Below are 15,389 nucleotides of genomic sequence, written 5' to 3'. Positions count from 1 at the left end.
GGTTAAAAGCTGCATCCCAGCAGTGTGTGTGTGGCGAGGGGGTGGTGAAAACCACTACAGGGGTGCAGAGTAACAGGGTGTTTGGGGCAGTGGGGGTGTGGTGGTACGCTAGACCTGTAATACACAGATCAGCCACTAGGAGGCGCTGTGTGTGACATACCTTACCTGAGCCAGTAACAGCCACACCTGGCCATTCATCAAAGCAAACACACCCCTGGTATCTCTTTCCAGGATGGATGCTCTGTAGCCAGGCCAAATCTGGCACACAAGCTGAACCGCTGGGAGCAGCCCTGCAGCCTGCTGGGCATAAGGAGTCCATGGCGGTGCATCACATAGGAATCACAGAGGGCCTTGGCTGGGTCCTGCAGGATAGGTCGGGGGCATGGCTGAGTGAAGGAATCTGCTGAGCTCTGATTTCTTTAGGGGAGAGGGAGACCTGGCCCTCGTTGGGGAGGGTGGGGGCTGAGTAGGCATGGGGAGGTGAACAGCCCCATATACTGCAAAAACATTGCTGCCAGCCCTGAGCCCGAGTGGGGGGTGGGGGACCCCTTCCTGTGCTCTGCCCCCCGGGAGCACATGGGCTGGGAGGACCAAGGGGCAGGTAGAGCGAGATGAGGAAGTGCTTAGTGTTGTTTGTGGTTGTTTGTGGCATCTCTGGATCTGTCATCCCTGATTCCCAGACTCGAGCCCACCGTGTGCTTAACCCAGGGCTGGCCTTAGGATTTATGGTGCCCTAGGCGAGATTATTCAGCTGGTGCCCCTGTGCCTGATCTGCTCTTAGCAACACAAACATAAGCTTACAGTATTGGAAAACTTGCCACATTCACGTTATTAAAACCAGTTTAACTTAACTAGGAACACACTGTAATGCTGATGGACTAGCACTAAAGAAGCAGCACTATAGAAAAAATTCTGATGACAGAATGATGCAAATTTTTTTTTAATTTATCAAAATTTTATTGGAAATATATGAAGAGGTATTGAAACAAAGATTTGTTTTTAATTAAAAGCAATCTTTCTGGCTTTTTTGGCTGCAAAATCAGTAATAATGTCATCGTATGACAAAGCCAAAGTCGTGTCTTGTTCGATTGCAAGAATAGCAAGACCAGTTAAGCGTTCCTGACTCATTGTAGAGCGGAGATAGTTTTTAATGAGCTTTAGTTTTGAGAAACTCCGTTCTCCTGACGCTACTGTTACAGGAATTGTCAGTAGAATACAAGTGGCAATGTACACATTAGGATATATGTCAACAAGTTTGCGGGTATGAATAAACTGTACAATGTCCATCACCGATTTTGCATGTGGCAACATTGATGACAGTGTACTCAATTCTTCGTACAGTTCAAGTCCATTTAAATCAAAACTATCACCGTTCTTCAGGAGGCTCTCTAGGTTCTTGCACTTTGTCATTAGTTGCTCTTGTTTTCCTATTTCGTTGAATTTAGTTATGTCATACAAAAATCCAAACTGTTCATGGTGTACTTGCAAGGTATTAAACCTTTCATCAACAGCAGATACTGCTTTATCCATCACAACATTAAAAAATTCAACCTCAAATTTCTTTTCTGGATCGTCTATGGGCATGATCTATTGTACAGATTCTTCACAAAGAAGTGTCCCTGGCCTTTTTAACTCATATTAACTATGTATTTACTTTATGAAAGTTGGAGAAAACATTGTGAAAACGTAAAACATTGGCTGCCCAACTTCTGGGCTGGCAAAAGTTATACTGACTCACAGGGGAAAAAAAAAAGCAGGAGAATCTTAGTACAACATATGGTCACTCTATACCAGGGGTCGGTCGGCAACCTTTCAGAAGTGGTGTGCCAAGTTCACTGTAATTTAAGGTTTCTCGTGCCAGTAATACATTTTAATGTTTGTAGAAGGTTTCTCTCTATGTCTATATTATATAAATAAACTATTGTTATTATCTGAGGTCTTAGCCACCGGTCCTGCTCAGGTCACTGCCAGCTGAGTAAATGAAACCCCAAACCGGCAGCGGGCTGGTGGCTGGAACCCTAGACAAGGATCCCAGAGCCTGCTCAGCCCGCTGCTGGTCTGGGGTTCTGACCACCAACTCCTGCCAGCCAGGATCCCGGCTGCCAACCCCCCCTCAGTCCGCTACCAGTCTGGGATTCTGCTCACCCAGGCTGGCAGGAGGCAGAGTGGGGTTGGCGGCTGAGCTCCTGACTGGCAAGGGGCCGGCAGCCGGAACCCCGGAGTAGCAGTAGGCTGAGTGCTGCTGGCACCCCAGACTGGCAGCAGACTGAGCCACTCAACCCCCCACCAGCCCTGCTCAGCCCGCCACCAGCCCACTCAGCCCGCTGCCGGCTGAGTGAATGGAACCCCAGGCTGACAGCAGGTTGAGTGGTTCGGCTGGCCTGCTCAGCCCACTGCCAGCCTGGGGTTCCTTGGGGGTCCCCAGGCCAGCAGCAGGTGCTGAGTGGGGCCGACGGCTGGTATCCCAGCTGGCAATAGGGCAGCAGCCGGAACCCCAGAGCAGTGATGGGCTGAGCCGCACAGCCTGCTGCTGCATACCATCAAAAATCAGCTCACCTGCCACCTTTGACACATGTGCCGTAGGTTGCCGACCCCTGCTTTATACACTAGTAAGGAGATGAGCATATTACAGTTGTTGGGCTCTTATCAGGAGTAACAGGCTATAGGAAAGTCAGTCAACATTTTTTGTTTCTCTGATGAAAATTGGCCCACTCCCTGCCTCAAACCAAACCTGTCACTAATAATTGTCAACAACTTAATTTTCTGTTTTTGGCTAAGATATTGATTTTTTTTAAATAATATTGAAATTGGATTCAGGATTGTTAGCAAGAATTTTTGGCAAACAAAGTTGTTAAATGACAATCTAAATGGCAACACAGTAGTGCTTTCATGCTTGGCTCACCCCCTAGCCCGCTGGTCCAACAGCTGCAGTAGAGGAGGAGATAGGTGGAAAACTGCAGGACCCCAAAATCCACCTCTTGGGGTGCAGAGTGGCAACAGCAGCAGCAAACCCTCAGGTCCAATCACACACCAATGGGCACCACCACCAGCCTTATGGACCATGGTGAAGTTAGCACAGCATCCGATCTCAGGGACAGGGCACCCATGGAGCCACAGCAGCACATCCTGCCTTATGCAGCTCCCCCCAGATGAGATGGATCGCTGGCAGCTGCCAGCCTGGGGGAGAGGCGCTCCCCAGCTAGGGTGGCCAGATCCAGATGTCCTGATTTTATAGGGCCAATCCCGATATTTGGGGCTTTGTCTTATATAGGCACCAACTACCCCCACCTAGAGTGACCAGACAGAAAGTGGCAAAGAATCCTGTGGCACCTTATAGACTAACAGACGTTTTGGAGCATGAGCTTTCGTGGGTGAATACCCACTTCCTCAGATGCATGTAATGGAAATATCCAGGGGCAGGTATATATATGTGTGCTAGCAAGCAAGCTAGAGACCCCTGCTTCTACACTGTCTGGGCTGCCTGCTGAGTGGTGCCCCCAGGCAGTGTGGGGCCCTACGCCGTTGCCTATTCTGCCTATGCCTAAGGACGGCCCTGGCTTAACCACACTGACAGGAAGTTTTTCCTAATGTCCAAACTGTCATAAACAGATAGCTAAGGGTTAATGTCTCTTTCACCTGAAAAAGAAAAACGTAACCTGAAGCACCTGACCAAGGGACTAATCAGGAAACAGGATTTTTTCAACTCTGGGTGGAGGGAAGTTTGTGTCTGAGTTCTTGGGTCTTCTGTCTGCCTCTCTCTCGGCTATGAGAAGTGATTTCTATTTCCTGCTCTCTAATCTTCTGTTTCCAAGTTGTGAGTACAGAGATCATAAAAACAATAAGGGTTATTTTTTTTTCTTTTGTATTTACATCTATAGTTGCTGGAGTGCTTTAAATTGTATTCTTTTTGAATAAGGCTGTTTATTCAATATTCTTTTAAGCAATTGACCCTGTATTTGTCACCTTAATACAGAGAGACCAGTTTTATGTATTTTTCTTTCTTTTTTATATAAAGCTTTCTTTTAAGACCTGTTGGAGTTTTTCTTTAGTGAGGAACTTCAGGGAAATTGAGTCTGTACTCACCAGGGAATTGGTGGGAGGAAGAAGTCAGAGGGAAATCTGTGTGTGTTAGATTTACTAGCCTGACTTTGCATTCCCTCTGGGTGAAGAGGGAGTGCTTTTGTTTCCAGGACTGGAATTAGAGAGGGTGGACTCCCTCTGCTTAGATTCACGGAGGTTGCTTCTGTGTATCTCTCCAGGAGCACCTGGGGGGGGAAGGGAAAAGGTTTATTTCTCTTTGTTGTGAGACTCAAGGGATTTGGGTCTTGGGGTCCCCAGGGACGGTTTTTGGGGGGTCCAGAGTGCCCCAAAACACTCTAATTTTTTGGGTGGTGGCAGCAGTACCAGGTCCAAGCTGGTAACTAAGCTTGGAGGTTTTTATGCTAACCCCCATATCTTGGACGCTAAGGTCCAAATCTGGGACTAGGTTATTGACACCAGCCTAACCCCCCCGGCTGCAGTTTAAGCCCATTGCTTCTTGTCCTATCCTCAGAGGTTAAGAACAACAATTTTTCTCTTTCCTCCTTGTAACAACCCTTTCTGTACTTGAAAACTGTTATCATGTCTCCTCTCAGTCTTCTCTTCTCCGGCCTAAACAAACCTAATTTTGTCCTTCTTCGTGTTCTCTAGACCTTTAATCATCTTTGTTGGTCTCCTCTAGACTTTCTCCAACTTGTCCACATCTTGCCTGAAATGTTCCTCCACTCGAGGCCTTATCAGCGCAGAGTAGAACAGAAGAATTACATCTCGTGTCTTGCTTACAACACTCCTGCTAATACATCCTAGCATAATGTTCGCTTTTTTTGCAACAGTGTTAAAAAAAAAAGAAAAAAAGAAGCATTGCAAACCAACTCAATGGCAGACCCAAATCACCAGGAGGCAGGGCCCCGGTGAATAAGCCAAAGGGATCACCGAGCCTCTGGTACAAACAATGTTCAACAAGGAGAAGGCAAGGAAGACAGCCCTTCATCCTGGGATGTGATCGGGCAGGGCGGTAACATTGATGAGAACAGGATATCAACCAGCCATGGCTGAAGCGGGATGAGATAAGTTGCTCCAGACAGAAGGTGAGCCTGGGGAGTTGAGCTTGCTCTCTTGAAAGCGTGTCCTGGTTCGGATGTAACCTCTTGTTTTCACTGTGCCTGCTCGCTGTCCTGTGAATCTCTGCCGATAACCATGTTGCTTCCATTATAAATCTCCATGCTGGTTGCTGACCCGGAGTGGAACCATCCAAGCTGGGGTGTGTACGACTCTCTTGGGGGCAGCAGACGTGCTGTTGCCGTGAGCGTTCAGTGGAGAAGGGGGCTGGGCACTACAGCGGAAACCTTCCAAAGGGCTCGGGGGCTGAGTGCACTGATTGTTACCCTGCACGGCAGAGCAAGGGCTGGCACAGCCCAGAGGAGAGCGCTCGGCTGACTGACAGGCACCCCAGCCTATCAGGAAGCTGACACCTGGTTCAACCCAAGACTCTCGTGTCAGGGCGGCTGAGGGTAACAAAGAGACTCATGGTCCTGGGCACCCTGAGAACCATTCCAAAGTGAGGGGGGAGGAATAGGGAAGGGGCCGTGGCCCCAGCCTGAATGGATCTGCCGGGGGTTGGCCGTTCTGGCTTGCTCTGCTGTGGGCGTAGCCAGGGATGCTTTGCAGGCTTTTCATTCTCCTGGAGGCAGCTGCTTTGGGGCTGGCCCGTGTCAGACACCAGTACCGTTCAGTTCACTCCCCCTGCAGCCGGGCGTGCATGAGAAGCACCTTGTGCGAGGTGTGGAGCCTCTCTTGGCTTCCCAGCGCCAGCCCCACCACAGTGTGTCTGGGTGTCAATGGGGAAATGACACTCTCATTATTTATTGGTCTAGAGGCAGCAGCCAAGCGGCCCGCATTGGAGATCAGAGCCCCTTGGAGCTCGGTGCTGGGCACGCATGGAGTGAAAGGACAAAGAGCTCCCCTTTGAAGCTGTGGCTGTCAGAGGCGGCTCCCTCTCTCAGAAGGCCCCTGGAAAGCCATGCCCAGCCATGCGGCTGCATCCCTGAGATGAGGCCCTCAAGGACCCTGGTTTGTCTGACCCAGACATGAGAAACGTCCATTGGTTCACAATACGGCCAGAATCCTGGACCTTGCCTCCGTGGCCTATCCCTGTACACTGAGGTGGGTTTTTTTCAGAAGAAAACGTTACACTAGCGTAACACAGAGGCTGCGTGTAGTGGGTCTTCCTTTGAATACCTGAGCTGCATAGAGGATAACAACCTACTATGGAGTGGCCTCAGGTTTTTTATTTCTATAATCCAAAACGCTGTAGAAGCTGTTTGACTCTGTGAGTTCCCCAGTGTAACCCAGACATTCCTGTGCAGCTGGTATGCTGCACTGTCCCCTGCCCCGTATGTTAAACAAACTCTGTTACCGAGCGTGCAAAGAACCTGTGTGTTCTCTAGCATGACTTAGCTCGGCTGTTTGCTGGGCTCTGAATGCTGCATTGTGCCCCGTACGCCAGCGTACGGACAGCTTGGCTTGTGGCCACCTTTTCCCTGCAGCCCCCACCCCGCTGTTTGAAAGTTGGGTATGAAACGCAGACCCCATATGATCACCCTGTACAGACGCATTCCCAGTGCGCCAGGTGTGGCTAAGGCAGGATCTACTTGACTGGACTTCAGTGCTATATTTGGTCCAGCTGTAACGACAAAGGAATTGGTGACAGGCTGTATGGATGTGGGGAAGAGCTGAGGCTATATCCAGGGCCAACTCCAGCTTTTTTGCCTCCCCAAGTGGCAAAGCGGCAAAAAACCCAAAAAGCCCTGATGTGTGGCACTTTGGCGGCAGCTCAGCCGCGCTGCTTCATTCTTCGGTGGCAATTCGGCAGCCGGTCCTTCGCTCCAATGGAGACCGAGGGACCCGCCGCCGAAGAACCCGGACGTGCCGCCGCTTTCCATTGGCCGCCCCAAGCAACTGCTCCCTTTGCAGGTGCCTGGAGCTGGCCCTGGCTATATCCAAGTCATTCGTGGCTTCGAGAAAGCCAGTTCATGCTCTGTTTGGTGGGACTAGAGGCAACCTAACAGTGAAAGCCCACTAGGGGGTGGCAGGACTCCTGGGTTCTATTTGCAGCTCTATCCCCGATCCCCCTCTCTGGGCCTCAGTTTCCCCCAAACTTTTTTGCTCCAGGCCCAGAATAGCATTGGGGTTGTTTTATGCACATATCGGTGTAAACTAGGGAGAATTACACCCACCTTCCTTCCCCCTGGGTGGCTGAGACTTAAATCATGACCCTGTAAAATCCTATCAGATGCTCCCCTGAGATGAGCTAGTGCAGGGCAAAGCGCTGGGGGGTTGTCACAAAGGGGGGCAGTGAAGCCAGAGAGACTCTGATTTTTCTTTTCCCCTTTGTCAAGTATCTTAGGGCCAAGGACCTTCCCCTCCTGGCTGCTTCTCCCCCTCAGAGAGCTGCTTGGATGAAGTACCAGACACAACAGCAGTTAGTGGTGGAAGAGACCGTGTGGGGCTGTGAACTGGGCTTCCCAGCAGAGCAGACTTCTGGGATTTGGCCGCCGCTGCAGAGGATCGTAGCTGGAAGCTGGAGACAACGTGATCTCAAAGCGCAGCTCCAATCCGTGGCCTCTGGAGTAATGGTTGAGCTCCAGATGGCAGCAAAAGGGAAGCACCAAATTCTGTCTTCGGCCCTGGTGCCTGGCTTTCCCACGGGCAGCGGCCAAGAGGGTGTTTTTTCCAATCCATAGGGAGTCACCTCTGTGCTGGTAGGGGAAGGGCTTTGAGTTGAGATTAAGGAAAATAACAAAAAGAAAGAAGAAAAGTAAAGTCTGCATGAGAGAGTGGTGTGGGGGAGAAGGGGGCAGGGATGTTAGAGACATGTAATAGACGCCGCCTGTCTGCCTTGGTGTGTGCGTGTGATCTCCCCGTCCTGCTGTGTGTGCACATGTGCGCACAATGACGCTGAGAACACGATGGCTGCTGTCTCCTCACCCAGGCAGAGCACTCAGAGATGGAGACAGAAAACTGAGAGTTAATGTATTTTATAGCCACAGGCACCCAAAGAAGTCCCCGAGTTTGGGATCTGCAGCCCACAAGAACTTGGGGCACTGGCCTCACTGTTCCAGAAAGGCCCCTTGATGCCGCTCTGACAGGGTCAGGGGGCAGACATGACCCGTTAAGTGAACCCGCAGCCCAGGAGGGCTCCCCAGCTAGAGTGGAGCTGGGGTGAGGTTCTGTGTGCGGAGGAGAGGCTAGTTTGGAGCCACAGACAAAGTGCGTTTCACGTCAGCCATTCTCGGCTTCCCATGGCCTGTAGCCAGCCACGGAGAACGGATTGTGAGTGGAGCAGCCCTGAGGCTGCTCTAGCCTACAGCAGGGGTGGGCAGGGCCCAGCACAGACCCAGGCCGTAGCGAGGGTAAAGATACCTGAGCCCTCCGCCCTGCCATTCTTGCCCCAAGTGCAGGGATGGGGTATCTGAGAGCCTGGAGTAGCTGACATGTTCCCCGGTCACCCTGCTCACTCGGGAGAGGTTACGTTGAAGGGAGCCAGCCTCCTCTTCCCCATTAAATCATTCTCATCCTGCTCCAAGGACTAGGAGGAAACCAAATTAAACAGCTCGGCCCTCCCTGGGCCTCGCCTGGGCAGCTCCACGGATCCCAGCCCTGGGGGTTTAATCCCAGAGACAATCCAGCTGGGCTTGCTGCAGCGTGAGACCATCCAGAGCTGTTTGCTAGGGACAGTGAGAGCCTGCCAGTGAGGGGCTCCGTGCCAATGGCCCTATTAGCCCCGAGGCCAGGGACAGCCAGGCCTTGGCACAGCAATTCCCAAGGTGCCATGTGGCAGGGCCAGCTGCCTGTCGAGGGGCGAGGGGGGGCGGCATGGACGATGGCTCCTTTCAGCCCCCGTCCATGGCACAAGAGGGGCCCAGGAGCTGGGGGGACGATGCTGGGCAGAATGGTGTGCACCCAGGTGGCGACAGGGCCGGCTCTAGGTTTTTTGCCCCCCCCCCAGCAAAAAAATTTTGGCTGCCCCCCGTCCCAGCCCTGGGCTGCCCCTCGCATCCCCCTGCTGCCCCAGCCCTAGGCTGCCCCCCGCATCCCTCTGCTGCCCCAGCCCTAGGCTCTCCCCCCCTCCCCTGCTGCCCCAGCCCTGGGCTCCCCCCACCAGTGCCCCTCCCCGACACCTCCTGCTGCCCCAGCCCTGGGCTCTCCTCCCCCGCCACCTGCACCCTCCTTCCACCGCAGCCCTGGGTCACTGGTAACTCGCTCCCAGGGCAGGTCATTCAGCAGGAATTTTGGATGTGCACAGAACACAGACAGGATTGGTTCCCATATGGTTACAGAGCTGCAGTGAAGGGGAACAATTTTCAGCTTGTGTGATTGGAGGATCTCTGGATGCAGATTATAAGACTGTCCTCCATAAACGAGGAAAAGTTGAGGTGCCCCCGTGCAATGACAATGGTACAGTAGCTGGAAGGCTGCAGGGGAGCCTTTAGAGCAATGGTCCCCAAACTTTTTCCCCATGCCTCCCTTCTCTCATCTATCCCCTCCCTGCCCCCGGAGCCAGAAGCAGGGCCACAGCGGTGGGGATGGGGTAAGGAGGCCACAGCTGGGGAGGAAGGCGGAAGGGGACCCTTGGCCAGGCACAGATCCCTGGGCGCAGGTTGGGCAGCTGGGACCCCACGTGTGGGGCCAGGAGTGAAGCTGGGGGGTGCTTCCTCCAGGTTCCCTGTGCCCCCAGATGTGCCCCCCAAATGTTACTCTGCACCCCCCTAGGGGGGCATGCCCCACAGATTGAAGACCTCTGCCTTAGAAGGAGGGAGGGGTTTCTCCCCTCTTCCCCTCCCGCTGCCAGGCACAAGGCAGCTCCCATTCTGCTCTGAGGGGAAACAGGGCCACGTTCCTTCCCGGCAGGGCGGAGATATTCGCCTCACTGCTCAGAAACACCGAGAGGCACCGGGGGAAACATCTGTGCAGTGTCACAGAAACATTCACGCTTCTGCGAGGTGGGGCTGGAGTCTGCGATTCCCGTAACCCCCACGTCTGCAGTGGGGCTACGAAGCCAGCCTGCCACTCAGTCATGATCCTCTTGGGGGGAGGGGAAATACACTGGCAAGATGTGTCACATTTTCGCTCTGTCCACACACACGCTGGTCGGCTCACTGGGGGATACCAGTCTACTACGGTTACCAGGCGATGGAGTCACTCCTTTAGCTTGGGTGCTAGAGAGCTGTGCTGTAGGTCCGGGGTTCAAACCCAGCTGAGGGCTCCACTAGGGCTAGTGCATGTGGCTGCAGCCGGGGGGGGGGGCTATTCCTGACTCTTCCTGCGAAGGAGGAGAGGGAGAGGGAGTCAGTATTACAGGCACTAACTGGAGACCTGGGTTTTGTTCCCCACTCTGCTGCAGACACCCTGTATCAGTGGTTTTCAAACTGTGGTACTGGGTCACGAAACGAAAGGCACTGGGTCACAGCAGCTCTGGCCAGCACCTCCTACTGGGCTGTTAAACGTCCTGTCAGCGGTGCAGCCTGGCTGAGGCAAGCTAGTCCCTATCTGTTCTGACACCGCGCTGCACCCCGGAAGTGGCCAGCAGCAGGTCCAGCTCCTAGGCGGGGGTGGGGGGGCACTGCCCCTGCCCCAAGCACCGGCTCTGCACTCCCATTAGCCAGTTTTCAGCCAATGGGGCTGGGGAAGGGCAGTGCCTGCGCGCGAGAGCCGCACGGAGCCGCTTGCACACCTCCGCCTAGGAGCCGAACATACTGCTGGCCACTTCCGGGGCGCAGCGCAGTCCGTGGTGCCAGGACAGGCAGGCAACTTGCCTTAGCACCCCTGCTGCACCACTGATCAGGAGCCACCTGAGGTAAGCCCGAGCCCCAACCCTGTGAGCCAATCCCCTCCCCCAGCCCTGAGCCCCCCAACCAAGAGCCCCCTCCTGCACCCCAAACCCCTCATCCCTGACCCCACCCCAGATCCTGCACCCTCAGCCCAGAGCCCTGACCCTGTCCCATACCCCAGTCCCCTGCCCCAGCCCTGAGCCCCCCCAAACCCAGAGACCCCTCCTGCACCCCAAACCCCTCATCCCTGGCCCTACCCTGCTGTCCTCACCTCTGCACCCCAACCCTCAGCCCCAGCTGCGTTGAGTCATGGGCATCGACAATTTTCTTCAACTGGGTCACCAGATAAAACTATTGCCCTGTATGACCTTGGGCAAGTCACTTAGTCCTTCTGTGCCTCAGTTTCCCCTCTGCCCATTGGGGAACAGCCTTCCCCCCTGGCAGGAGGATAAAGAGGAAGGCGATTGGATACTCAGGGGACGAGAGAGCACAGCTAGGACGAGCCCCTGGCTATTTTGCTGAGGTTTTCGCCCTGTTGTGTAGCCACGATACGTTCGCACTGTAGCGTCTTGGTCACAAGAGGGCGCACAAACCCCCAACTTCAGCCTTGGCAACTCCTCCAAGAGCTACAAAAGTCTCCTGCAAGTTCAGTTCACAGCAGCCCAGCCCTGCAGCTGCCTCCGGCTCTGCGGAGCATCCTTCGGTGCCCTCTCCCCCCAGGCCTGGTGGCTGCATGCAAGAGCCTGGAAAACCTGCTCGGCTGCTGCACTGGCTGGTCCTAGAGGAGGGCTGGGGTCTCTCTCCTAACTTCTCACCCACTGGGAAGAAGCCTGGAAGGAGCCAGGAGGATTTGGGGAAGTCTCTGCATCCCCCCAGCACAACCTTGCAAGAGGCTGACCAGCCCCAGCCGACTATGGAAGAAGCTGCAGATGCTGCCTAGTTCTTTTCTTCCCTTCCTGAGTTTCTGGAGCTCTCTGTAAAGCACAAAGTTCTGTTCTCCTCCCTAGGCGATGCTGCGTCCTAGGAACTAACTGGAAAACGCCTCGTCCTTCTAGCTGCAAGATTTCAGCCTGCAGGTGAGTCACTGCGTGCAGCTTTACGTTTCAGACACAGCTTAAGCAACTTCTCCAGGGTGGCACGATTTCCCACAGCAGTGGGTGGGCCTGTGCACTCAGGGGGTCCCGGAGTGCGGATGAGGGTGTTGGGCATGTGTTTCAAAGCCCAGCCTGGCTCTCGAGAGGCGACTCGCTCTACTCTGGGCTTCAGGCCCTGCTCAGGAGGGCTGGGGAAAAGGTTCTGTACTGGGGTCGCTCACTGATTCCCTCTTTGCAGCGTCTTTCCCACCCAGGGCTGGGTTGCTGGATCGTTGGATGGCACGGGACACGGGGATTTTTGGCTGCTCCTGGTAATACCCTTAAAAGGTCAAGAGGGACTTGAAGGAGCCCAGAATGTTTGTACATGGGCAGCTGGTTTAAGGAGCTGCTTGGGAAGGGATGCACCAGCGAAAGAGTTGCCTGGGAAGGAACGTTATCTCCTGATGAGCGTAGGGGGCTGGGAGCCAGGAATCTTGGGTTCAATCTCTGGTTGTACGGTGTAGTGGTTAGAGCAGGGCCGGGAGCCAGGACTCTTGGGTTCTCTCTGGTTGTATGATGTAGTGGTTAGAGCAGGTGACTGAGAGCCAGGACTCTTGGGGTCTCTCTCTGATTGTACGCTGTAGTGGTTAGAGCAGGGCTGGGAGCCAGGACTCTTGGGCTATCTCTCTGATGTACGGTGTAGTGGTTAGAGCAGGGGGCTGGGAGCCAGGACTCTTGGGTTCAATCTCTGGTTGTACAGTGTAGTGGTTAGAGCAGGGGACTGAGAGTCAGGACTTTTGGGTTCTCTCTCTGGTTGTAAGGTGTAGTGGTTAGAGCAGGGGGCTGGGAGCCAGGACTCTTGGGTTCAATCTCTGGTTGAATGGTGTAGTGGTTAGAGCAGGGCTGGGAGCCAGGACTCTTGGGCTATCTCTCTGGTTGTACGGTGTAGTGGTTAGAGCAGGGCTGGGAGCCAGGACTCTTGGGCTCTCTCTCTGGTTGTACGGTGTAGTGATTAGAGCAGGGGGCTGGGAGCCAGGACTCTTGGGTTCTCTCTCTGGTTGTACGGTGTAGTGGTTAGAGCAGGGCTGGGAGCCAGGACTCTTGGGCTCTCTCTCTGGTTGTGCGGTGTAGTGGTTAGAGCAGGGCTGGGAGCCAGGACTCTTGGGCTCTCTCTCTGGTTGTACGGTGTAGTGGTTAGAGCAGGGGGCTGGGAGCCAGGACTCTTGGGTTCTCTCTCTGGTTGTATGGTGTAGTGGTTAGAGCAGGGCTGGGAGCCAGGACTCTTGGGCTATCTCTCTGGTTGTATGGTGTAGTGGTTAGAGCAGGGCTGGGAGCCAGGACTCTTGCGCTCTCTCTCTGTTTGTATGGTGTAGTGGTTAGAGCAGGGGGCTGGGAGCCAGGACTCTTGTGTTCTCTCTCTGGTTGTACGGTGTAGTGGTTAGAGCAGGGCTGGGAGCCAGGACTCTTGGGCTCTCTCTCTGGTTGTATAGTGTAGTGTTTAGAGCATGGCTGGGAGCCAGGACTCTTGCGCTCTCTCTCTGGTTGTATGGTGTAGTGGTTAGAGCAGGGGGCTGGGAGCCAGGACTCTTGTGTTCTCTCTCTGGTTGTACGGTGTAGTGGTTAGAACAGGGGTTTCGGGGATCCAAGAGGCTGCTACTTTTGTGACTCTGAGCAAGGTACTTAGGCTACCATTTTCCAAAGTGGCTATCAGTTTTGGGTGCTCAAATGTTGGGTCCCCAACCCGGGTCCAACCATGGCTCTCACTGTACCCGACCGTGCCCCTCTGTAAAACCGGCGCAGCGACACCTCCCTTGCCCGGTTAGTGCCTCAGTGCTGACAAGGAGCTGCCCACTAGCTGCCAGCCTCAGCCCCAGCCCTGCGCAGGGGGCCCATGGGGCAGGGAGAGCCCTGCGCCCCTTAGAGAGAGCACAGGGTGGGATGGAGGGTTTCCGTCGAGGGCTGTGTATGGTCAGGAGCCCCCCTTCGCCCCCACACAGCTGGAGCAGCGGTGCCCGATGGAAATGCCCAGGGTTTCTGCGCCACGTGCCAGGCATGGCTGGTTCTGGCCTGACAGCCCAGCTGGATCTGTATTAGAGAGACTAAAGAACCCGCCGATTGCTCTGAGCGAATCCGCGCTGGGGTGTGAATGCTCTGCAAGCGTTCGGTGCAGGGCTGGGTGTGTGAGAGCCGAGTGGAGCCATTTCCAACCAGGGCAGCCCTGGGGGTCCCCCAGCAGATGGAGCTGAAGCCGTTTGCCAGGGGGTCTCGGTAACTAAACCCAGAGGTGTTAGCAGGCAGCAGCTGATGGTGGCTGGAGCCAGAAGGGGCAGGGAGGGGGCTTGGTGGAGCGAGCAGGCCCTTCTCCACCGCAGCCAGTGCCTGAGGGGAACACGTGACATGAGTTTGGGAGTGCTCAGCACATTCCACCTGGCAGGCTCAGCTCTCACAGAAGCAGCCCCATATTAACCCAGGGCCACCCAGAGGATTCAGGGGGCCTGGGGCCAAGCAATTTCAGGGGCCCCTTCCATAAAAAAAAGCTGCAATACTACAGAATACTATATTCTTGTGGGGGCCCTTGCGGGCCCGGGGCAAATTGCCCCACTTGCTCCCCCTCCGCCCCCAGGCAGCCCTGGGAAAAATAAACATTTAAAAACCTTTCATATCTCGGCACAAACCCAGTTTTGAGAAAACTTCTTTTCAAGTCACCTTCACAAGATATCACTGGTTCTCAGCATCAGCTGGTGCTAAAAGGCACTAAAGCTCATTAAAGAGGTTGGACAAATATTTTCCATCAAAACTTTTTTTGGATTGAAAACTAGGGGTTTTTAAAAAGCAGAAAAAAATCACGGACAATGTCTGCTTTCCTTCAAAATGTGTTGTGTTTTTTTAATTGAAAAGCTGAAATTAGTCTGCCAAAACCTGAACATGGTTTGGGGTTTCAGAAGTGTGTGACCAAATATTTGCTGCTTGCTGTGTTTGATTGTTTAAAGAAACAATAAAAAAATTCTGCTTAAAAAAAATCCAAAACTTTTGAACCACCTCAGCTTGTGACCAAATGCCTGAGCCCCTCCAGTCAGAGATTTTTCCAGGTTTCTGATATTCTGCTGGCTTCCTTGACTCATATCTGTCTCCATAACTTTGGGTTCATTTAACTTAGAACATAAGAACGGCCACACTGGGTCAGACCAAAGGTCCATCCAGCCCAGTATCTTATCTACCAACAGTGGCCAATGCCAAGTGCCCCAGAGGGAGTGAACCTAACAAGTAATGATCAAGTGATCTCTCTCCTGCCATCCATCTCTACCCTCTGACAAACAGAGGCTAGGGACACCATTCTTTACTCATCCTGCCCCTGGCTAATAGCCATTAATGGACTTAACCTCCATGAATTTAGCTGTTTCCTAGAGACTGGCTCCATGGGGTCCCTCACAAACTAGAGACGGTTACT

General features: G+C 53.7%; 1 protein-coding gene across 3 annotated transcripts in view; it reads left to right on the top strand.

Annotated features, from left to right (window-relative positions):
* The first annotated feature begins 3,801 nt into the window (after nucleotides 1-3,801).
* SCARA5 (scavenger receptor class A member 5) overlaps nucleotides 3,802-15,389 on the top strand; it is a 187,153-nt gene continuing 175,565 nt past the window's right edge. For 2 of the 3 annotated variants that reach the window (XM_030555108.1, XM_030555107.1), the window contains exon 1: nucleotides 11,250-11,944. The gene's annotated coding sequence lies outside the window, so the exon portion shown is untranslated. Of the gene's footprint in view, nucleotides 3,815-4,871; nucleotides 5,127-5,912; nucleotides 6,202-11,249; nucleotides 11,945-15,389 lie in introns of those variants that run through there. The other variant, XM_030555109.1, reaches the window with a different exon arrangement.

Source organism: Gopherus evgoodei, chromosome 3 (assembly GCF_007399415.2).
Source record: "Gopherus evgoodei ecotype Sinaloan lineage chromosome 3, rGopEvg1_v1.p, whole genome shotgun sequence".
NCBI classification, from domain to species: domain Eukaryota; kingdom Metazoa; phylum Chordata; order Testudines; family Testudinidae; genus Gopherus; species Gopherus evgoodei.
The sequence above is the reverse complement of the archived record's forward strand: the minus strand, read 5'-3'. Positions and strand labels throughout refer to the sequence as shown.